We start from the raw sequence: 26,245 nt of genomic DNA, 5'->3' as shown, positions 1-26,245 counted from the left end.
ATTCAACTACAAAGTCAATTTTTACCAAAGGGAACATAGACAGAAATCCTTATATTCGAATCATCTCTTTCATCAAACAATTCAAGAGCTCTACATCGTGCTACGAAACTTGTTCTTTTCGAAAGCTTCAAGAGACATGCATATAACCAAGAAACCTAGAATTTTAGGAATCCCTGTCAAACTCAGAGTTGGGAAAACTAACTTCTTGTTTTAATAGATTGAATTTAAGTTCACTAAAGTGAAAGGCGAAGAAGCAAGTAGGCTTGAGCTCGGTCAGACAAAAAAAATTTGAGTTTACATCAATGTGATTCGCTATACACAACTCTCACAAAAAGGGGTAGTTGTAGACACCCCATTTTGCCTTGGTTGAGCCCGAGAGTACCAAAAACCTTCTGAGAAAGGATTTAACTCAAGTTGATCTTCAAGTGGTCGCAAGGCTCCCATAATAAGTCAATAGATAAATTACATTTTTTTTTTTTTTAGTATGGTATGGAGATAACCAATGGCTAGGCTTAATTTTTGGCCTAGTTATAGGTTACCAATGGCTTGAAAAGAAAAATGCACTGTATAGAGGTAACCAATGGCCAGGCTTAAATTTTAGCATTGACATAGGTGACCAACGGCCAGAAGATAAATTTGTTCAGTATGGAGGTAACCAATGGCCAGAAGGAAAATTTGTATTGTTCATTGGTTACCTACGGCCAATTTTGTTAGGCAGTTTTAAGTCCCATGTGCACTCAAATTTTGGGAGGGTTAATTACCCTTTAACCCACTTTTTAATTATTTTTTCCCTCAAGAAACCCCTCTATTTTACTTTTTTGCCCATAGCTTAAGTCCCTAATAAATCCATCACCAAGGTTCTTTTGTAAATTTCATTTTTCTTCTAATAAAGACCCTTGGTCAATTTCTTCTCCACATGAGTGTAATTACTATCCTAACCTCAACTTGTTAAAACCTAATCTAGGTAGTTTACACTTATGCCCCCTAAGTCTATCTTCAATTCTAGAAGAGTCAATGTAATTAGATCAAGTTCTAGAGGTGTTGACAATTTTGCCCAACCCTTAAAATTCTCTAGAACTTGTAAACAAAGACTAGACAAACCCTACATTGTTACAGAGTTAGTTGAGTTAGATGATATTAATATCCAAAATCCTCATTCATATTTACATGCCATCTAGCATAATTCTCTAGGATTTGACCCAAAACCAAGGACCTAAGACTCTTTTCCCTCCTCAAAGAATTTTCTAGAAACTAAGACCTTTTACAATCATATCCTCTTGATCACCATGATTGGTAAGACCTTAGGTAAATGAAAGACCTTTAAGTCCAAGGAGAGTATAAGTCATTTGGATTTTCTCTAGAGGTTTGTTTGCAAATAATGGGAATGTTAGAGTTTAGGATAAGTTTATCCCTAAGGGTCCCCCAAACTCCTATAAATATAACCCCCATTCAAAGCAAAAGAGGAAGAGAATGATCCAAAATTCTATTCAAATCTCTCTTCAAAGGAGGAGCTCAAGAAGTTAAAATTTTGTCCAAGTCTTCCTTCAAAGCTCTCTAACCTAACAAAATTCTATAAAAATCTATTCCCAAACCTTCAAGAAACTCTAACCAAGAAGAAGAAAATCAAGGTGGGGTTGGACCCTCCATTATCCCTTTCTAAACCTCCATCTCCTACCTATCCCCTTCTTTTCATTTAAGCAAGCTTATTCCATGTTTCTTTGTTTGTAGTAATGTAGATCTTAATTTTATTCTTGTGAGACTAGGAGGTAGAGAGTAAAACCTCTTAGAGGTCATCTCCTCCTATAAGCCCTCAATAAGATCTCAAGAGCATTAGAATAGATAATTATTTTATTTACATTCTAGTAAGTTTAAAGTTTTAGATCAGTTTTTTCTTATTTTCCATTGCAAGTTAAATTCTTATAATAGTACTTTGTTTTATTTTCTTTTCTAATGACTTAAAAGCTAGAGAGTAATCCCTCTTTATAGGTAATCTTTTCATTCTAAGTCCATTACATGCATACACAACATGTACACACATTACTTTGTCTGTCCATGGACATCTCCTAAAGGCTAAACCAACAAAAAGAAGCTCCCAAGTAAGCACATAACTTTTCAAAAAAGCTTTGGATCTAAAAAGGGAAAATCCACATGGATTCTCACTAAAATCTTGGACTCATAAAAAATTTCAGTAAACAACATTTTTGTTTTAGCTTGCTCACTATTTCATTTCGTTCATTTTCTAAAACTAGACTATAGTTGTTTGATTTTTTTTTTTTTTATTTATAATTTCGTTTGTTTTTTTTTTCAAAATCAAGTTAATCTTTCAAAACCACATTTGTAGTCATGTATTGGTAACCATCTTATGATGAGTGAGACAAGGTGCCTAACACCTTCCTTATCCCTCAACCCAACCTCCTTACTTAGAAATCTAGTAGACCATTTCCCTTCTTCTTTTGGATATGTGAGTCACTACAAGCCAAAGAACAAAATTTCACAAAACAATTTTTATAACTTTAATTGAATGGTGGTGACTCCTATACCTGTGTAGATGAGCTCAAAACCTCTCAAAAGGTTTTCATACCTATGTATCTACATAAGGGAAATGTTCTAAATGCGGTATGAATGAAAGAGTTATAGCCATTACCTATTTTGATAGAGTTAAGGCCATGATACTCCGATCGAAAATTAAGATTTGGTATATCTACAGTAAGATGATTTGTTACACCTGAATCAGGGTACGAATTAAGATCAGGGAGAGATGTTGGGATAGCCAAAAGAGCGGAGTTATTCGAGGGAGGATGATCACTATGATATGAGTGATCAAAGCAGTGCCAACATGTAAGAGCACTGTGATTGTTGACGCCACACACTTGACATGGTCCTCGTGAAGAAGTCGAAGAAGGTCTAGTGCCATGGATAGGAGAATGAGTGCCATTATTAGAAGAAGTATAAGAATGTCCTATGCCTCCCCTACCACAATTTTGTTGTCCATGACCTCAAGTTGATTGTTGATACCCCATGATTAGAGGAACGTCCTTGAGAGTGAGTGGCCACATTAGCTGAGAGTGAAGTAGTATCTGTGGTAGCATTGTGTAGATCAAGACTATGTTCAAAGGCTAGTAAGTGAGCCCGAAAATCCTCCATAGGAGTGTCTTCAATAGTAACTATGAGAGTTGTATAGATAGCATCATATTCAGGGGTTGGGAGACCGCCGAGTATTAATTGTTGAAGATCGGAATCTGGAATGATTTGACTTGCTGCATCAAGGTTATGAACAAGGGTTTTAGCATGGTGAAGATAAGGTCTGTATTTCTCATCTTAAAGTGTTTATGTGAGCACGAGATTTGGATGCAAACATTCGTTCAAGGGCAAGCCACTCGGATTGAGAAGATGTAAGGCCTACAACTTGAGCCAAGACAGGTTCAGAAAGATAAGAAAGGATCCATCCTAACAGGATCTGATCCTGTTTGTGCCAAGCCATAATGCTTGATTGGGGTTGGTTGGCCAGATTCTGTGGATGGAAGTTGTTGGGGTGGGCAAGGTAAGGTACCATTCACATAGCCTTCAAGATTATATCCTTTCAGATGAGGGATAAATTGTGTCTGCGATAGGAGATAATTCTTGCAATCTAACTTGATGGAGACGAGATGATTTATATTAGTGATATGAGAGGTGTTAGATGAGACAATGGAGGAATGTGAAGTGCTAGAATTGCTTGACTTAGAGGAAGAGTGCATAGCAAAAACCAAAAAAAGGAGAAGAGAAGAAATTGAGGATGACGTGAGTCTAAAGTAGCTCTGATACCATAAAGACTCTTTAAAAATATTGAGAACTCACAGAGGTTCTGTACATTCTTTTATAATGCAATTACAACAAATTCTATCCATCTACAACTAGAAGAGATTAACTTCAATTAGGAGAGATGTAAATAAGATAATCTACACTGAGATCAAGGAGTTCTGGACCTGTGGTGTACACGGTTGGTTAAGTTTGTTGAGAAACTAAAGCCATGTGATCCACCACAAAATCTTGAGAATCTGTGATTACTTGTTACTGTTTTGCAAAAAATTTACAATGACTTGTCCACGTTTACATTGTGATTATCGAAAACCACGAATTACTCTTATCAATGTTGTCTTTCTCGTCAAAGGACATTGGCGTGATACGCCTACTAAAGATTCTTAGATGCTTGTCAATAAATTACTTAAGACCGGGGATAACCAAAAGTTTCTTAATGCATGACTTCTTCGGCCTATTTATAAAATGTTAACCGACCAACTACTCCAAAAGACCCAACTGTGGGAGAGGGGGAGAACTATGAATATATGCAGGTCACGGTATTTAACTTTGGGCATGACAACCGAGAGTGGAGGAAAATATACACTCAAAATAAAATTACCTCTCCCTTAACCTTAATTTTGTAATTTATTTTAATGTTACCTCTTGAGATAATTCCTGTGATCTTAGGGATCCATGATTATTTGATACCTAGACTCATGACCTCGATGAAGAACTGTTCTATCCTAACAAGTACTTCCCATCAAAGAAGATACACGGGTGGTAATGGTTACACCATAACAATGGACTCACATATACCCAAGTAAGCTTATACCCCATCTCAAGGTACCTCATCTAATTTACCCTTAATAGGATCACCTGGCACACAATATTTCACTGTTGTCCCGCTCAATGTGAATTTCAAGGCAATACATCTGATTAATATTAATTTCATATTTTTGCCTACACTAATATCTTTTAAAAGTTTTATTTAATAGTAGTGTGAGTACCCTTTCCATGTTCATGGGTATTCATATAATAGATGGTGGAAATAATTTGGGAAATGCAAACAATTGCAAGTGAGATAAATGACTGATAAATAATTGGAAAGTAGTTAAAAGAGAATAATTTGGGAAATTTGAATAATTGAAAGTCATTTATTAAATGACCATGATACATCCACGAAGAGGAAAATGTGTCGGGTGAACCATAAGAATTGTTTATGGATGATTTTCCTGAAGTTTAATATGCAACTTGATGAAGAAAAAAACATAAAAAGTGATAAGAAATTGACTTAGACATCAAAGTCTCTTCAACAAGTACCGCATCAGTACCCAAAGTAGGATCTTAGTTAGGAAAGCATTGGAAGAACACGAGGTGCGGAGGGAAGAAAGCTTATTCCATTACAACAACTATTTAAATAAAAAAAACATGTCAATCACCTCCCAAATGAGAATCCTACCTTGCAAAGATACTACAGTTTTTAGATAGATATATGAATGGTATAAAAGATTCATGGTGCCAATCCCAATATTTAAGACAGAGTTGTGCTGGAGTGACAGTGAAATTCATTGTGTTTCACACTTCTGGCATGGAGGTCCGCACAGAGCCATAGATGCTTTTCATCGAGATACGAGTGAAGCATCTATGGTTCCATACACATGTCCACATCAGCGCAGTGTGAAACGCAGTCACTTCAGTATTTTCACATAATTAGTACTACCATGACGGAAAAAAAAAAGACGAGGAATTGAAGTAATTTAATAGAATTATGGGTACCTCTATTACAACCATGATTGCAAGATTACATAATTTATGGCTCTTACACATATTCATGAGATCTTCAATGAAAAACTCCCAATTTTTAAACAGACATACATTCATTTTCATGAAAAACTCCCATTTTCCTTTTAATTCGTGATGAATCTGTAAGGCCAATCAAGATATTACATAAAAGAAAATCACACTCCATGATGATCAAAAGCCCTTCAAATCATATAAATTAATAAAATCCATAATAGAACAATGAACCCACTAACAAAAGGTAACAACTTTTCGAAGAAATTTCACTTAACAAATAAAATACATGTTTGAAAATTGTAAACCTTGATGGTGAGCATCACTGTTGCCTCCAATGCTGCTTCCTATAAACATACGAAATCATACAATCCATCATCATCCCAATTGAATACCCAATGTTTGCTAACATAAGTCAAATAAATGGGTACTTAGTCTTAAGAATCCAAAGATTTTCTCTCATATTACTTAGGAAATGCATGACTTGTCCCTAACAAGACCCACCAATGAAGAAAGCAAAGTGATTGATAAAATATAAATCATGGAGAATTCAAGGGATATGCTGACTAAGACGGTTCAAGTAGAGAAGTTGAAATGGACATTGATTTCTCTAGGTTTCAAGCCAAGGTAAGCTTCATGGTTTGAATAGGGCATATACGTGATTTTTATCAAGTTAAAGATTGTTGGGTTCAATGAGAAAATCACCACCCCTTTTGTGTGATGGAGTTGATTTCTGTTACCACTCTTGTGTAGAGGTACTTTGGGTAATGTTTTCATTCGTTTGAAAAAACAAAAAACAAAAAAACAAAAAGGAGTCTTATTTATGGTTCTTCTAATCCACTAATAGGGGTTCTCTCTTGAAAAGTTCTCTTTCCCCCTCTTTCTTGTTGTGTGAGAAAACATTAAGAGGTCTCCTATTTATTAAGGCTCTTATGTTGGGTGTGTTTCCTAAGATGGTCTTACCATAATAAACACCAATGTTTCCTTCTTCTATTAAAATCCGGTTGATTTGTTTCTGGTTTGAGAAGAGAGAAAGTTTCCTTGTAATCCACACCGTTTAGGGTGAAACCTTTGGCAACCAACCTAGCTTTGAATCTTTCAACCTTTCCCTTACTGTCTCGTTTGGTCTTAAACACCCATTTTCATCCAACTGGCTTGATTCCTTCAGGTAATTGAACAAGCTCCCAAACCTGATTCAACAAATGACATTGGATCTGATTCTATTCCGACATCATAATCACACTCCTGAAGATATACGAGATAATTGTCTGATATTGTTGACCTTCTTTCCATACTCAACCTCCTCAATGGAGGCTCATTAATAGGCTCAGCTGCAGCTTCTACCATATATAATTGGATGCTCCTTAATTAGATGGGAGTAATTTACAACATCAGTTTAAAAGATCGACATCGATATTAGGATCTTATTTTCCTCAAACACAAACTGTCTAAAATCAACATCCTCCAAGAACTTAGCAGTTCCTGATTGAACAATTTTCATGGTATGGGTTGGGCAGTAGAACCTAAACCCTTTGGATCTTTCATGGTAACTAATAAAATAACAGCTAATAGTTCTAGGATCTAATTCCTTCTCTTGTGGTTGTACATCCTTGCCTCAGCAGGACATCCCCATACGTTCAAATGTTCCACAATTCAAAAGGTGTCTTCGTTACAGCCTTGAAAGGAACACAATTTAAAATGTATATGGCCATTTTCAAATATTCTCCCCACAATGAATCTGGCAATTTTGAATTACTAGCCATTCTTCTTACCATATCCTTAGAAGTACCATTCCTACTTTCTGCCACTACATTTTGAGCCACAATCTCGTACTCTTATAAAAGCAAATGGTCATGGGTCCCATGTCATTATATCTTCCATAATATCCACCCCCCAAATCATATCTGACAATTTTTATCTTCTTCCCAAGTTGGTTTTCTACTTCTAACTTGTAAATCTTAAACTTTGTCAAGGCATCCAATTTGTCATGAATTAAGAACACATAACAATAACGAGAAAAGTAATAAAATAATTTTGTCCTCACAAAGAAGGAAAAGGAAATGGCCCACAAATGTCTATGTGAATGATTTCTAATAACGCTCAACTTCTAGTAGCTCCTTTCTGTCTATCTAGACTAGGTCATTTTTTTCCTTAATACAATCAATACATAAACTAAAGTCCGAGAAGTCAAGTGCACATAAAATACCTCCCTTCACAAGCCTCTCTTTTGATATGTGACCTAACCTTCGATGCCATAACGTTGACTTCTCATTTGTAACACCAAGCTTCACACCACACACATGCAGAGATAGGAGTGATTGAGCATATGCATCATCCAAATTCAATTTATACAAACCATCACATAATTTTCCAGAAACCACAGCTATATTATAATAAAATAGGTTAAACATTCCATGTCCAAAGTGAAAATCAAAACCTCGAGTATCCAACCTAGGTACAGACAAGAGATTCTGCCTAACAGATGGAACAAAAACAGTATCTTTCAAATTTAAGACAAACCCACTATCAAGCACTAACCTATAAAGTCCTATTGCCTCCATTTTATTATACTCCATTTGGCATCACGAGTATTGGATCCCCTTCACTGAGGTTCCAGCTGCTTGTGAATCCCTGCATGGTGGTACCCCTTCTTTCAATGCCAAAACCCCTAGCATTATTATTTAAATATTATGCTTCCAACCCAGGAAATTTGATCAATTTAGGACCTCAATGCCAGCCAAGTAGCCAATAACTATAGAGGGATTATAGCTGAAAATAGCAAAGAAATACACCCATAAATAATTTCATATAAATTCCATGACACAATCTTAAACAACATTTTAAAATCAAGTGGAAGCCGGCCATAAGTTGAGGGTGACCCACTTGTCCCTAATTTTGTCTGCCCTGATGGGACAGCCTATGCATTATTATAAACCCTCCTTTGGGTAGAGATTATAACATGCCAATGGCCTCCCGATTGGTCAACACACTATATAATCGCCCACCATGGAGCTAGTTGATTGTAGACGTCATAGGTGTTGAAGATTTTATTCGTTTCTACTCCATTAGACCATTCTCATAGTGATCCACCTTTGAGCTTGATCAATATTTGTAACAGTCTAACTCAATTTTGTAGGCATCCCATGGTTCAACCAATCCAAAATGGACAGTTTTGAATAAGAATGCCTACAAGATTGGTGTCTCAATGAGTTCTACCTATTTGGATCTCCTTACTACATGAACCAATTCGGTGCAAAATCAATTAAATTAATAGTCCCAAAATGGTTGTACCAGGTTGAATAAAAAAGGTTTTATCAAATCTGGTCGGACCATTTTAGATTGTCAAATCAGGCTGGACTGTACGTTCAATCAGTTTGGCACAGATACAACTCAATACGTTTTGTACTTGCTTAGTTCATAATTTATTAAATAACCATTATACTAGACTTGACTTAAAAGTTTAACAACAGAGAACATGTCTTCTCCTTTACCTAACAAAACTGCGATATGAGGGTTTTGAGGTTGTGGCAAACTAACATACAGCCCCAAAACCGCACTTAAATCGTTTGCGGTTGTTCCCATTCGACTGGCTAAACTAAAAAGAATATCCAGCAGTTTTTTTTTTTTTTTTTTTTTTTTCTTTTTTGTCGCGGTCGATGGGGATCGGTGGTATTGCTGAAATCATGGTGGTACAAACATAGATGTTTGCAATGACTTGTTCATGTAGCACAACAACTAAAATAAATGTATTCAAAGTCTCATTATTAGGCTCCAACAAGAGTTAACGATCAACATGGCTTTGTTACCATTTGATAGATTTTCCAGTTTAGATTGGATCATGGTTAACCTTTATTGAAAGACAATAACAAGTAGAAAAGAAACACATACTACCATTGTTTGCTTCTAAATAGGATTAAAGATGATTCTTAATCACTGCAAAAAAATAAAAAAACAAGTTGGTGCAGTCTTAACTCTATCCTATGCCAAGCTTGATGGAAATGCTTTTCTTTATGGTATCAGTTATAGTTGGGACCGACCAACTATTTATAGAGATTCATGGTACTCACCCATCATAGAGCTTTCTAAGTGGGAATTTCCTTTAGAATCATTTCCATTTTTAAAGGAGAGAAAAGAAACAACTTCCTAAAACACAATCTATAATTAGGAAGGTATCTCTATGCTCAAACCTGAAACAAATCACCCAAAGGAAGGTGTGGATTACAAGGAAATTTTCTCCCCTATTTCAAAGAAAGATTCCTTTAGGATAATCATGGCACTCGTAGCTCACTGTGGTCTTGAGTTACATCAAATGGATGTCAAGACTGCTTTAAAGTGAAGGTTTTATAGTAAAAAACCAAGAACATCTTGTAAATTGAAGAAATCAATATATATATATATATAGACTCAAACAAGCATCTAGAAAATGGTATTTAAAGTTTGAACAATTAATCAGATCATTTGGGTTTGTCAAAAATATTGTGGACCAATGCATCTATATCAAAATTAGTGGGAGTAAGTTCAATATTTTAGTTCTTTACATTGATGACATCCTTCTTGCGAGTAGTGATCTCCACATGCTACATGGGTTGAAGAAATTTCTTGCAAGCCTTTTGATATGAAGGACTTAGGTGAAGCCTCTTATATAATTGGTATTGAAATTGTCCGAGACAAATCTTGAGGTGTCTTGGGCTTGTCACAAAAGGGTTACATTAGTAAAATTCTCAAACTATTTGGTATGGAATATTATTCACCTAGTCCAGCGCCCATTGTTAAAGGTGATAAACTAAGCACATGGCAATGCCCTAGAAATCAAGTTGAAAAGGAATTCATGAAGAATGTACTTTACACATCAGTTGTGAGAAGTTTGATGTATGCTCTAGTATGCACCCGTCTAGATATAGATCTTGTTGTAGGTGTACTTCGGAGATATCAAAGCAATCCGAGAATGGAACATTGGAAAGTCATCAAGAAAGTCATGAGGTATTAGCAGGGACTAAAGATTATGCACTCACATACAAGAGATGTAATTATCTCAAGGTGATTGCATATTCAGATTCGGACTATGCTGGCTGTCCAGATGATAAGAAGTCGACATCAAGATACATTTTCAAGATGGCTAGTGGTGGAGCCATATAATGGAAAAATGAAACGCAGAAATTGACATCTACATCAACTATGGAAGCTGAGTTTGTGTCTTGCTATAAAGCTACAAAGCAAGCTTTGTGACTGCAAAATTTCATCTCAGGGCTTGGTTTGTGGATTCAATTACCAAGCCGTTGAAGATCTTCTACAATAACTTAGCAGCAGTCTCGTTGAAGAACTTGTTGTGCTTATTGAAGGCATCACTTCAGAGCTTATGATTGCCAATCCACTAACCAAAGGGTTGAACCCATGTTATTTATTTAGCATGTTGCCCAAATTGGTTTTACAAACAATTTTGATGTACTTGGTCAGTGGAAGTTAAGTTCCTATCATTCTGTTTATGACACTATTTGGTATCTTTCTTACTTCATCAATTAATATATGATGCATCATGTTTCTTTCGTAATGTTGTTTGGAAAGACTTCAGTTGTTGAAATGGGCTGATTTATAGAATATTGATAGTTGCCATATCATTCAGACAAATCCATCATTAAGTTTAATATTTCGGGCCATGGAGAGTGATGGTACTAATACGTAGAAGATTAGATTATGGTTTAGATAAGAAAAGAAGGAAAGAATGGAGAAAGTGGGAGTCAAACTTGACTCTCACTGTGAATCATGGTATATATAAAACTAGAAAATAAATGAAATTACAAAGATGCCCTGAAATATATTAAACAACTTAAAACGATCCTTCATTAAAAATAACCAAGTCATCCTTGAATAGCCATCCACAAAAATAACAAAATATTTAAAACCTAAATAAAAAGTAGTGGGAGAAGATCCCCATACATCGAATGTACCAAATGAAAAAGACTGGACTCTCTAGGACCACACTAAGTGAAAAAGACACTCTATGGTGTTTGCTAAACTGATACACTTTAGAATTAAGTGTGCAGTCTTTATTTAAAATAAGAATTATGACTCCGTAAAACACGAGGAAAAGAATGATCAAGTCCACAATGCCATTGAAAGGTGCTAAAAGATGAATGAAGAGTTGTTGGGACTGGAGCACTATCAAGAAGATACATACCATCTACTTCACACCCGGCACCAATCATCTTCTTTGTGTTTAGATCCTGAAACACATAGTGAGAGAGGAAAAATGTCACTGAACAATCCAATTTCTTTGTAAGTTGACTTGCAAAAAGAAGACTAAATGAAAATTTAAGAATATAAAATACTTAGGATAAAGAAATATTAGGATTGGGTTGTGAAGTTCCTAACCCAACAACTTTTGAAAATGACCCATCAACTAATTTAAGGTTTTGACAAGATGGAGAAATAAATGATAACAGGTGAGAATTACCTATCATATGATCTGATGCACCAGAATCAATGATCCACGGGCTCATAGATGATAATAAACAAATGGAAGCCTTACCTGTTTGAGCTAAAGTAGCAGTAGTTGATAAGGTGGAAACTAATTTGTCATACTCTTCCCGAGAAAGGATGATGGATTCCCTCTCTATACTCTAGTTTGATGAAATAATAAGCTGAACAACATCCTGAATTGAAGATAATAAGGTCTGAGAGACAACTGGTCTCCTATGAAGACGCCAACAAAAGTCAATAGTGTGCCGATCCTTACCACAGTGGTATACTTTTGGGTTCCACGACATCCACGGTCTCCCCCTGAATCTCTACTACTACCTCTACAACCACCACCACGTGCCCTACAACTACCTCTATGACCATAACCACCACGATCTCCAATAATAGCTAAAAAAGAGCAGCTACTCGTAGGTTGGCCGACTCTATCTAGTAAAGCGACCCTCTTTAGCCTGGAAAAAACATCTGTCAAGGAAAGAAGATCAAGACTTCCTAAAATCTAAGACTAGACTCCATCATACTCTAATTGGAGGGATGAAACAAGATGAATAAAATTCATATCCTCTCTTGGCTTCTGTATTTAAAAGATATCACTAGAAATGGGTTGATATTGATTCAATTCTTTATGCATACGCATCAATGAAGGGAATGTCTAACCTGCGGCTCCATATTGTTCCACAACCAAGTAACTGTAATGACCTAAACATCTTAATATGTATCTCGAGGAAGGAATTTAAAGTTTATACAATGATTCAAAAGTATGGATCCTAAATTTTCAATATTTGAGGAAAATTAATTTCACCAATAGATTCAGAAGGATCGAGAAACATATTTTAGCCTGTAAGCACAACATAATCAGAAATCGATCGAAAAAGTTACTAAATCCTCGAGTTTCACATCAAGTAATTACCAAATAGGTAAACAACACTTTAGAGATATAATTTGAGGAATCCAATCATATCATTAGATTCGTGTCGAAAAATCACCGAAAATAGAGTATAAAAATATCTAAATCGGCATTTGGAAAACACAATTCCCGAAATGACTCGTACATCCCAACTTAAGTTATAAATATCAATCCCTAATTAAAAAAATCTGATTTTTCTTATTTTCCTCTCTAAACAAAACTAAACCCTTTTTCCTCAAGATTTGCAACAAAGATCTACACCAAACGAGAACGATCCGAGCTTTGTCGCAAGAAGGAAAGTTATTCCTCTCGTCAAGGGTTACGCGTGAACGCTAGAAACATCGATTTTTTTTTAACGAAAATCTTTGAGATCGGTCAGAGGTGATCCTTAAACTCCGTTGAACCGTAAAGAATAACCCGAAGTAGGTTGCCTTCCCTTCTACCTTCTAGTCATGCAATAATTTCATAGATAATCCATGTGATCTTCAATAGATCGATTGTTTCATTACATTTATACATATTTGAACGTATTGGATCATATTTGCATGGTTATTTTTTATTTATTTTAGTTCATTTGATGTATTTTATGCATTTTATGAGTATAAGATTTAGATCAATTTTGGTTAAGTTTCGACAAAAAATCAGCAATTCGAAAAAATAAATAAATCAAAATGTTAAGTTTAGTTCCAATTTTTTTTTCACTTCTATATAGTATGTATACCCATTTCCTACCATCATTTCATTAAAAACAATTAAGTAATTTTCAATTACTTTAAGTTCTTAAATGAAATTAAGGTTTTACCCTCCATTTCGAAATGCTGAGAATGGATTTAAGATCCAAATCTCATTGTATCAAAATGTGATTTTTGGTTTCAATAACAAAATGTAAAATTTGACGTTTTTGCCTGATTTTCAAAACGTGATATCTTAAGCGTTCCTTTGAATTAAGTAATAAAAATTATATGGTATTTCTCATATTGTCGAGGGCTTTCATGTACAAAAACCCGTTTCAATTTTGACAACTTTGAAAAAATCAATTTTTTCAACACTTAGCCAAATTTTCACAAATTTCCAACTTTTACGTCTTATGGTTTTATAGTATTTTTCAAGTCTTTCAACTCAATCAAAACCATCGAATGAAATTGGTTGATGCCTTATGAGTTTCGAATTACGTTAAACATGAAATTACTTTGATAGATATGTAGGAAATTAGATGATAGATTGATCGATTTGATTGATGGATGGATGGATAGAGAAAACATGTTCTCGACTGATTGATGGGATAGTGCCTCCAGTTCTACGTAGTGGCTATGCCACGTAAAATGTGATAGATAGATAGAGGGATAGGATGGTTGATGGAAGGAAATGATAGATGATTGTCACTGGAGGGCACTACCAGACCTTGTTTGTATTTTCAATTAAAAGAAATGATATACTATATACAAAATAAACTATTTTGTTTACAAGAAAAGATTCGTAGAAAGTCTATAAAGAGTGACGCGTTGTTGTGTATTCGGAAGCGGCGAGTCAATCTAGGATAACGCTAGATGTCATATGCTCTTCGGTAGTATGGGATACCTTAGAGCATATTATAGCTTATGAGATCTGGGAATTCCTCATACTTATTTCCAAGGGAACGTTGTATGTAAAGGCGATTTCTGTATAATGTAGAGATAGGCGGGGTTCACATACATTGCCTCTTGATAAGCTTCAACGCGAGGGGTTTCCTGGGTTAGTTAGTGATTATTATTAGTCTGTAGTTATCAAACGGTCGACCTCACCATTAGTTGAACTCAGTATTGGGTTCTTGGTTAACGGCCAGTCTAAGCCGAATAAATGATCATCCAACTGTAGTATATTAGACCGGCCACAAAATTAAATTATAACGATGGGATTCCACGTTGAATTAGAAATCTGGAATAACAAATTGCCTTAGCCGAGACGGTTATATCGACGTGTTCCTCTGCTCTCTTATCGACTACACCGCCGTGTTCTTATTATGTATCTTTTCTTTATTTTGTAATGTTGATAGATGTTTTCATTTGAAAGATGCGTACGTTACTTTAAATGATAGAAATGATAGATTGAAAACTTTTATAATTGTTTATTGAGTATGCTTAGACATTTATTATATGTTAAATAATGAAAAACTTGCATTATTTAACTGTTCTGGTGATTACTCGTGCATGTATGACTCGCTGTTAGAATGACGTTCATCCTGCTGAGTAACACTCCCTTGTTACTCACCCTATCTTTCCCCTTATAGATTATTCAGCTAGTGAGAAGCCGTTTTTTGAAGAGCCTTTTGAAGAGTCCTTGAAGAGAATCAGATTGATGTCCTACCACTGCCATGTCTTTAATGATTAGTAGAGGGTCCTAGTGGTTTTTGCTTGTAGATAAGGAACATGTTAGTTTAGAAATTTTTATAATCTAATGTACTATGAGATTGAGGATTTTGATGATATCAGTGTTTGACGATTGTTCCGCTTATTCTAGACTCTTGTATTGATGTTAGTCAAATGTTTTTCCGCTGCGTATATTTTCTTTTCTATAAGTATTATTGCTTGTGAATGTTCTAGTAAGTTGTGTGATTGGTTACCTCACACCTCGAGATTCTAACTGATGAATCATAGGGATTCGTGTTGGGATTTGGGGGCGTGACAGTAACAATCTAAGCATTTTTTTATTCCCATATCTCAATGGCCTTTTCATCAAGAGAATCAAACTTCGCTTTAGTTAGATAAGATTTCTTACTCGACATTCAAAAAAATCTCTACAATTTTCGACCATTGTATGTAATTACTCCCATTTAAGCGAATGAAAGTTATTTGAGTTCCAACCAAATCAGTAGATATACCCAAGATAGTCTTTTGTTCCATGATGAAATAATTGATTACCCAAGAATCAATAAAATTTCTAAACAATTTTCGGTGTTTCTTCCCCCACAAAATTAATTTTCAGATATTTTCGTGAACGATTTTTTACTACCTAAAAATCTCCTCAACACGAATTCCTTATAGCCAAGATGTGCAAAAAACCTCCCAAAAAAGAGAGAAATCTATCTCAGTGAAGTAAGTTTCTAAAACCCCTCCAGATAAAATAACAGGGCTCCAAAACCCTTTTTAGATAAAATCGCAAAACTCCAATACCTCAGAAAATGAAATCGTAGGGTACCTTGAAGGCCAAAAACATAATCTGAAACCTAACCACTACACCGCACCACAACCAACCACTAATAACTGATGAAAATCTCTTGATCTATGATCACATTAGGGATATTTTTCAACCAACAACGAAAAATCCTCCAAAAAGAGGATTTTAACCACCATGGGGATAACGGGTACAAATCAGATCAGAAAAATCTGGTTTATAGGAAGAGAGAAAAGAAAAAAGAGAACCAAAATCTGACCACTAGAGTGGCACAAAACCATGTAGAAGATCAAATTAGGGTTTAGTGAAGAAAAAAACGGAGAAAGTGGGAGGAGTCGAATTTGACTCTCACTATGAACGTGGTATATATAAAACTAGAAAATAAATGAAATTACAAAGATTCCCTTATGACACATGTAAAAATACTAATATATCTAACATACTGCAACCAAGGAATGGTGATATGTTGTTGGTTAAAACAAAGTAGCCTTCTTGATTCGATATTAGCAGTTTCATTCTTTTTGGTCTTGAGGAGAGAATATTTAGTTCTCTCAAACCAGAAACATGTTTTCAATAAAGATTGGCCACTCGTCAAGTCATTTTAAAATTAGTTCATTCGGGAGGTACTAAAAAAAATTAATGATTATTGTTAGACCAAGTGGGAGAATGTTAGGTGTGTTTCCAAAGATGATCTTTCCACAATCACCAATGTTTCCTTTTCTTTTAAAACCCAGTTGATTTGTTTCTGATTTGAGTAGAGAGATACCTTCCTAATCTAAAATTGTGTTTCAGGAAGTTGCTTATTTTCTCTCCTTAAAAAATGGAAACTATACTAAAGGGAATTCTCACTTTTAGAAAGCTCTATGAAGAGTGAGAGCCATGAATCTCTATAAATACTTGGTCGGTCCCAACTCTAACTGATATCATAAAGAAAAGCATTCCCATCAAGTTTTGCATAAGATAGTGTTGAAGAGCGCACCGGCTTGTTCTATTTTTTTTTTTTTTTTTGCAATGTTTAAAAATCATTTATAATCCCCTTTAGAAGCAAACAATGGCAGGTATGAATATATTTTCTACTTGTTATTGTCTTTCAAAAGTTAAACTGAAAAATCTATCTTATTCTCTTGTAAAAACCTAAAAACTCAAGGAAGGTATTCTAATCACATTTTTGTGGGTTTGCGGCAACGAGAGTGGAGGCAAGTTTGTTTGATGGAGCAATACCATTTGGGTATTTGGGAGGTACATATTGACATCCATTGTTGCAAGTTTCATTTTGATTAGTGGATTGAATCCTATTGTGGGTGAGCTTATGTTGTTGTTATTGACTCTCTTACTTGTTCCTTGCACTTGCTTTGCACTCATTCTTAGGTTGTGGTAGCATGATTTAACTAATCGGTTATCTTGGAAGCTTGATTTTGGTAATTGATTTTGCGTATTTGGTGCTAGCTCTCCGCAACAAGTGGTATTAGAACATTTGGGTTGCAAGTGTCCGTTGAATTGTTGGTAATGGGAGTTTGCAAGAAAGATGACAAGTAGTCAATTTGAGGTGGATAAATTTGATGATTGAAACTTGAAAGAACTCTGAGCTTTCATGATGGGGTGGACCAACAAGGGCAACACAAGCTTTACTCGAAGAAAATAAAGTTGAAATTTATGTCGAATGATACTTGGAAGGAGATGGATATGAAGACATTGTCTACAATTCACTTGTGTTTAGCAGATTATGTTTTATTTCAAGTATATGAAAAACAATGGCTGCTGAATTATGAAAAAATTTACAAATCTTATACCAAAGCAGGTCTCTTACTAATCATTTTTCCTGAAAAAAAGAAGTTATATTCTTTAAAGATGGAAGGACAAACAAAAATACCGGAACATTTGAACACATTGAACATTAAGTGGAGAATAAGGCAGTGACATTGCCATGTACATAGTCGAAATCTTATGACAATTGAATCAAAATGATGCAGGACAATGCAAGTAGCCTAGAATGATGAATCTAAGATCAAGCTAAATTACCAAGAACAAGGAAAATCATAAACAAGCTAGTCACCTTAAATTTAAGAGAGACCTAATAAAAGACTACGAAAAGGTTTTAGGCTAAGCATAGTCCAACAAGGTAAATCCCTAAAATATGGAGTGAGGGGTTGAAAGGATATTTTGTAATTCCACTAGCCTAGAGTTTCAGTTCAATAGCCAATTTAGATTCCATTGATCCTTTCAAGGATTTCAAAGAATAATTAGGCCCAAAGAGTTTTTATTGGTGTCGTGAAAATTTCCACAATCCCAATATATATAACTTGAAATGTAAAATGAAAATTTTGCAATTATGGGCATGTAGTAAAACATTCAACAAAGAACCAGCAGTAATATCTTCAATAAATAAAAAAAAATAGGCAAGGCTTGGGTTCAGGGTGTTTAGGAGGTTAAATAGGCGAATCTAGGGTGCTGGAAAATACTGGCAGCAGTATTGTTGCACAGAATAAATTTTCTGCTAGCAAAGGTTCTTAAAAGGTAGTTTGGTCGGTGTCGAAAGACATGATATTAGTCTAGTTTTTATATATGTAGGGGTAGTCATGTAATTTCTCTAATTATTATATAAAATAGAGAAATGGGTCAATTGACCTAGATGAGTTCTAGAGCAAACTTCTTCCATCTTTCTTCTCTTAACCTAGTTTCTATACTACTACATGGTATCGGAGCACAACAAAGATCAGGGTTTTTTTTGAAGGGAAAAACTCTTGTTGGGCTGCTGATTTCAGCATGATGTCATGCTGATGTCAGTCCTAGGTCAGCCATAATCATCTAAAAACCCTAGTTTTCTTGAGATATCAACCTTACAAGTCTCATAGGCTTGTTTCTAGGGAGTTTTGGTGCTGCTTGGTGGGTTTTTTTTTTATATTAATGAACAATAAAGATTTAATAAATAAAGAATGAATTTCTTTAATGGAGTGAAGTGAGTATTTCACCATTCTTATTGTGATTCCAAGGTTCTGTCTTTCTATCCCTTCTCTTTTTTATTAATCTTTTTTTTTTCTGTTTTTTTTATTTTCTTTTAATTCCTTGTTCTTGATTTTCTTGATTCTTGAAACCTACAAATTTTTAACCCTTAATCATTTCTTTACCCTACAAACCTTTAACCCTTTTCATCTATCCCGTTGTAATTGTGAAAAAAAATTTTACTTTTGGGTTTACCCTATCCTAACCCAAATCCTTAAACCAATCCTAAACCAAATTCTCTAAAACCCCATAATTTTCTTATCTCCCCTCATCGTCCTGTATCACTTCTCTTAGGAATCTTTATTTTATTGAGTTTCTATTTTTTAAGCTGCTTAAATAGTCCTAGTTAGTTTCTATTTCAATTTTAGAAAATTTATTTTCCTAGTTAATTTCTATTTTAACTTTAGGAAGTTTCTAATTTGATTTATGTTTCTATTCTTTCCTAAAATTCGTTTTTATTCTTTATGTTAAAATTAGAAGTCCTTTTAGGTATCCAAATTGAGTTCTAATAGGATTAGAAAGTTACTTTTTAGTATTATAAAAGATTTCTAAGTTGTTATGAAGGAGTTATCTATATAAGGAGCTCCAATAAACAAATTCAATAGTTAACTTTTTTAAAGATTGACTAATAAAAAATAAAATAAAAAAGACTTTTCTTCCCTTTTGTAGGAAACTGAATTTATTGAGAATTCTTTTATATCCATTACAAATGCCCTAATAGGGTATTTATAGACCAATTATCCTTTACAAGAAGATTCTAGAAAACTATCTATTGTAGAGGATTACAAGAATATTCTAGATAACTATACCAACTATCCTATTACAAGAATATTCTAGAATATCCTATTATAGAGGATTACAAGAATATTCTAGAAAACTATACCAACTATCCTATTACAAGAATATTCTAGAAAACTATCCTATTGTAGAGGATTACAAGAATGTTCTAGAAAGTAAAAAAATGATCAAGAATAATCAAGAAGAATATCCTATTTTTCTAAAATAAGCCTTGTAGATTTTTCAGCACTCCCCCTCAAGCTGGTGAATATATGTTTTCCATTCCCAGCTTGCCAATGACCTTTTGAAATGTGGTTCCAGATAATCCTTTCGTTAGAACGTCTACCAGTTGCCCTTCTATTGAAACGTATGGGGTGCAAATTAAACCACTGTCTAGTTTTTCCTTTATGAAATGTCGATCCACTTCCACATGTTTGGTACGATCATGTTGCACTGGATTATGAGCAATATTGATGGATGACTTGTTATCACAATACAACCTCATTGGACTATCCCAGGTGATTTTAAGATCTTCCAGAATTATTTTGATCCACAGAAGTTCACAAATTCCTTGTGCCATTGCCCGAAACTCTGCCTCTGCACTTGATCTTGCTATAACCGGTTGTTTTTTACTTCTCCATGTAACTAGATTTCCTCCTAGAAATGTACAATAACCGGATGTCGATCTTCTATCCACCACGGCCCTGCATAATCTGAGTCTGTGTATGCTTCCAAACGCAAGTTTGCTCCCTTTTTAAATAAAATTCCCTTACCTGAACTACCTTTTAAGTATTGGAGGATGCGGTATACGGCTTGCAAGTGTATACTCTTAGGATTGTGCATGAATTGGCTAACCACACTAACAGAATATGCTATGTCAGGCCTAGTATGAGAGAGGTAAATCAGTCTTCCAACCAAACGTTGATACATCCCTTTGTCTACAATCTCATCTTCTGGAGCTTCACTTAGCCTATGATTTGCTTCTATTGGTGTCTCCATGGGCCTGCAACCTATTTTTCCAGTTTCCTTGAGAAGATCTAGCACATACTTCTGTTGTGAGACAAATATTCCTTCCTTTGAACGAGCAACCTCTATACCTAGGAAATACTTCAACTTGCCTAGGTCCTTTATTTCAAACTCTTCTGCAAGACGTTTCTTGAGTGCTCCTTCTTCCTTCGCATCATTACCAGTGAGAATAATATCGTCCACATATACCAGTAGTGCAGTTACTCCCCCAAAGGCTGAGTGTTTTATGAATAAAGTGTGATCACCTTGACTTTGTTTGTAGCCCATTCCTAACATTGTCTTTGTAAACCTTCCAAACCATGCTCGTGGAGATTGTTTTAACCCATACAATGCTTTCTTCAGCTTGCATACCTTCTTATCTCCTGAATTGTCATCAAATCCTGGAGGCCTCATCATATAAATTTCTTCCTCTAGGTCTCCGTGAAGAAAGGCATTTTTCATGTCGAATTGGTGTAAACTCCAATCTAAGTTGGCTGCCAATGACAACAAAATCCTTACTGTGTTCATCTTAGCCACCGGTGCAAATGTTTCTTCATAGTCCACTCCATAGGTCTGTGTATAACTTTTTGCAACTAACCTGGCTTTGTATCGTTCAAGTGATCCATCAGCTTTATACTTCAGAGAAAACACCCATTTGCATCCAACAGGTTTCTTTCCTTTGGGCAGCTCCACCAACTCCCAGGTTTTGTTCTTTGTGAGTGCATCCCTTTCCACTTTCATAGCATGTCTCCATTCTTCTTTGCTTAGGGCCTCGGATAGTGTTTGTGGTATGGTTGTGGAGTTTAGATGGGTGAGAAAGCTTTTGTGTGATGGTGCCACTTTTTCGAATGACACAAAATGAGACAATGGATATTTTGTACAATTTCGGGTACCTTTTCTAATTGCAATGGGTAAGTCAAGATCATTTTTTTCAAAAACTTCAGAAGACAAGTTGATGACAGGGATATCAATATTTACCTCATTTCCGAGAGTTGGTTCGGACGCTTGAGTTTGCTTCGGCTTAGCAGTGGAACCACTCTTCCTTGAGTAAACTTGCAATGGTTTCGTGATAACTGATTCAATACAAGTATGTCCTGGGGTTATAGGTTCAAGCTGTTCAGCTTCGGGTTGTTTTGATGGCTCAACTTCTTCTTGTTCAAGTTGTTTTGGTGATTCAGTTTCAGACAAGGGAAATGGTGGAGTGTTTTGGGTTGGTGGTTGGCTAGCTTGAACAGGAAAGTCCATTAGAAAGCCATGATCCCCTTGGACCTTATCTTCACTAGTAAGTGTCTCCCCCTGAAGAGAAGGTTGGAAAAAACTTTCACTTTCAACAAAAATTATATCGGCAGACACAAAGATTTTGCGAGATGGTGGATGATAACATTTATAACCCTTTTGAGTTGAGGAATACCCCACAAAGACACACCTAAGAGCTCGATGATCAAGTTTACTACGACCATGAGAATGAATATGAACAAACGAGACACATCCAAAAACTCGAGGTGACAATTGATTGTGAGATGCAAAATCAGGAAAAAAATTTGGAAAAGACCTCCCAGGGACTTTTAAAATCAAGAACTCGAGATGGAGTACGGTTTATTAAGTGGGCTGATGTGAGAACTGCTTCACCCCATAAATATTTGGGGACATTCCGTTGGAATAACAATGCACGAGTTGTTGACAAGAGATGGCCATTCTTCCTTTCTGCCACTCCATTCTGTTGGGATGTATCTATGCAAGAGGATTCATGTATTATCCCCTCTTTTTGAAAATATGGAGATAATACTTGATTAAAATATTCTCTTGCATTGTCAGATCTTATTTTTTTTATTTTAACCCCAAACTGATTTTTGACCATGTCATGAAAGATAGGGAGAACCGTGCAAACATCAGATTTTTGTTTTAGCAAAAAAACCCATGTGACACGAGTACAGTTGTCAATAAACGTGACAAACCATTTAGCCCCTGAAATATTTGAAATTCTTGACGGTCCCCAAATGTCACTATGGATTAATTGAAAAGGAAATGAGGATTTTTTATTACTCGAAGGAAAAGAAACTCGTTTGTGTTTGGCAAACTCACAAATGTCACAATGAAATTCACGAATATCAATATTCTTAAATAAGGAAGGAAACATGACACTCAAAGTCCTAAAGGAAGGATGTCCAAACTGAAGGTGATAAAGGCAAATCTGGTCTTTTATTGGAGATCTTGTATCTGACAACAAGGAAGATGGATTGTCAATCCTACAACTCTTATTTTTATTCTGCACATCAAGATAATAGAGGCCACTGCTTTCCTTAGCATGCCCAATCGTCATCCCCGTAGCTCGGTCTTGAAAAATACAAGAGGTGGATGAAAAAGTCAAGCTACAATTCAAATCCTTTGTAAGATTTTGGACAGAGATTAGATTTATTGTAAGTTTTGGAACGTGCAAAACATTTTTCAGAATTAATGAAGGACTTATGTGAATATCTCCTTGACCTGCTACAGTAGCAAGTGACCCATCGGCCAATGTAATTTTTCTGTTACTAGAACATGGACTATATGTGGAGAATATAAAGGAGCAATGAGTCATATAGTCAGTTGCTCCTGAATCAATGATCCAAGAGTCGAAATAATTACTATCCGAGACACTAAAGGCATGAGAAGAAGAAACTATACCTGAATGTGCAAATGACCACATACCCGATGGTTTCTCCAAGGAGTTGAGAAGTGATCTTAGCCATTCAATGTCTTCTTTGTTGATCTCCTTACTATTAGAATTCTCTTGAGCACCCGAGCCATCACTGCCGGTTTGTGCCAGATTAGCATGTAACTTTTGTTGCCAATTCTGTTGCCAATTTCTTGATCCTCCCCCATTTCTACCAGAAAAGTTTTGTGGTTTCCCATGAAGTGTCACCATCACAGACTGATTGGTGGCTCCTGACTCTTCTGACATCGTGAATTTAGCAAAGATCACAAGGGAAAAAAAAAAGGGAGGGTAAAAACAGATGAACAACGAACAAGATGGCAACAAAAAAAAAAAAAAATCGATTCCTAGGATATGAACCTAAGGCTCTGATACCATGTAGGAAACTGAATTTATTGAGAATTCTTTTATATCCATTACAAATGCCCTAATAGGCTATTTATAGACCAATTATCCTATTACAAGAAGATTCTAGAAAACTATCTATTGTAGAGGATTACAAGAATATTCTAGATAACTATACCAACTATCCTATTACAAGAATATTCTAGAATATCCTATTATAGAGGATTACAAGAATATTCTAGAAAACTATACCAACTATCCTATTACAAGAATATTCTAGAAAACTATCCTATTGTAGAGGATTACAAGAATGTTCTAGAAAGTAAAAAAATGATCAAGAATAATCAAGAAGAATATCCTATTTTTCTAAAATAAGCCTTATAGATTTTTCAGCACCTTTGTTTTTTTTTTAGTATAAGGGCTCGATATTGGTTCTTAATTTTAGTGTTTGCGATTTATTTCCACCAATCAATCAATCTCAAACCTAGATTAAAGTTTCTAGTCTATTTTGCTCGACATAGAGATTTTTCATTACTCTTAGTTCTTGGGATTTTACCTTAGAATCTGATTTTTAACATAAACTCTAGGTTTGTGTGTTCTACCCTACATCAGTCGGTATCAAAGACATACTTTGCTCTTCTCCACGCCAATGGATACAAGGATGCATGATCTTTTGAAAGGAGGATGCACAAGAAGATATTAAGAGCGTAGAAGTACATAGTACGCTTGAGGAAGTTACTACTCGGTTTGATAATGTTCATCAAACATTTGATAAGAGATTGGAGGTGAAATTAAAGAAAATTCAAGCCAAATACAACAAAAAGATGGAGGAACTTTGAAGGCAAAAAACAAGCTTTTAATAAGAAACTCAAATCACTTTGGAGTGAAATTCATTTCGTGGTCAAGGCCAAAATAGAACCACCACTACAGAGGGTTTGCCAAGTTAAAGCAGATGTTTTACAACTCTCTACAAGTCTATATTCTCTCCCTCAATTTGCCGATGAAGGTATCTCTTCTCATCCCCAAGTTACTTCTGCTACCAAAAATCCTTTCCAAACCATCTAGGGCCTAAACCGAAATTCCCCACCCCCAACCCTCCTTCCCCAACAAAATCTCTCTATTCCACCACCTTCAAACCAAGTTGTTTACGGACTTCCCCAACATTATACCTCTTTGAAACACCAAAATCAACCCCGAAACCATCACCAAGTTCCTTATGATCCTACCTATTTAAGTAACCCAACCAACAATTATTCCCCCACTACCCAAATCTACCATATGGGTAACACTCACCATGAGGAGGAGTTAAATGCTTTTCCAAAGTACGGCAATGCCACACAAAGGGTAACACTCATCCATAACATCAAAACCATCTCTACTAACCACATTTTTTACCTCGATTGATCAATAACACACACATACACACACAATAGTGTATCACCAACAAAGCCAATTAAATTTATAAATCCATACCATCAAAACCATCCCCACTAACCACATTTTTTGACCTCTATTGATCATCGACATGCCACCTAACATGAAAACTCGACACTTGGACCATCACCTCACAAAATAAAACAATTCCTAACAAACTAAATGCACAAAGTTCTAATGTCATTTATAAGTTAGCTAAATCAATAAAAAAGTATGTTCTTTGATGAACACCATGTAAGTCATTTGCAATAGTTAAACGAACTACAAAATCACCTGCTTCATACATAATCCAGTAAATCCTTGTTCAAATTATAAGATTTAAACCCTAATTTTGCCCCTCAAAACATATGAGGCGTCGCCAGCTATTTTAAACAAACTGATTCATACACAATTCATCAAATTCATGTTCAAATTGGGAGATTAACTGATTTGCCCACTAAATTAAACATCTAATACATATGTACCTTGAGGAGTTCATTGGATTCGAGGATTTTGATGAATGAAACAGCGGCAGAGGAAGTAACACCAGACTTACCCACTTGTTGGCATTTAAGTCCTAGGCTGTGAGCGTTAGATGCTAACTCCTTTTCCTTTACACTCAGACTCGGCAATTTCGCTGTTAAGTTGTTACTAGAAGAAACCTTCACAGATGATTCGGGCTCTTGTTCTTGTTTAATGTTTTGGGGTTCGATTTGTTGGTGTTCTTGATGAATGATTTCATCATCCGAGTTGAAATCGAATGTGTTGTCTCCTTGAAGCAAAAGAGGAGAGAGAAAAGGGTGTTGAAGATATGTGGGAGAAGATGAGGAGCAGAAGAAATGACAAGGGTGTGGTGATGGAGAAGAGAGAGGATTGTTGAAGATTTCACGGAAGGGTCTAATAAAAAT

General features: G+C 35.4%; 1 protein-coding gene across 5 annotated transcripts in view; it reads right to left on the bottom strand.

The window, feature by feature from the left end:
• Positions 1 to 5,527: 5,527 nt before the first annotated feature.
• Positions 5,528 to 26,245, bottom strand: part of LOC147400297 (uncharacterized) — a 44,179-nt gene continuing 23,461 nt past the window's right edge. Inside the window, exons 4-5 of one of the 5 annotated variants that reach the window (XR_015179296.1) lie at positions 11,750 to 11,795; positions 5,528 to 5,921 (exon numbers count right to left, since the gene is read on the bottom strand). The gene's annotated coding sequence lies outside the window, so the exon portion shown is untranslated. Of the gene's footprint in view, positions 5,922 to 7,948; positions 8,344 to 11,387; positions 11,796 to 26,245 lie in introns of those variants that run through there. The other 4 variants (XR_015179295.1, XM_086445941.1, XM_086445940.1 and 1 more) reach the window with 4 other exon arrangements.

This window comes from Akebia trifoliata, chromosome 6 (assembly GCF_017979445.1).
Source record: "Akebia trifoliata isolate Shusen 1 chromosome 6, ASM1797944v1, whole genome shotgun sequence".
Lineage (NCBI taxonomy): Eukaryota > Viridiplantae > Streptophyta > Magnoliopsida > Ranunculales > Lardizabalaceae > Akebia > Akebia trifoliata.
The sequence above is the reverse complement of the archived record's forward strand: the minus strand, read 5'-3'. Positions and strand labels throughout refer to the sequence as shown.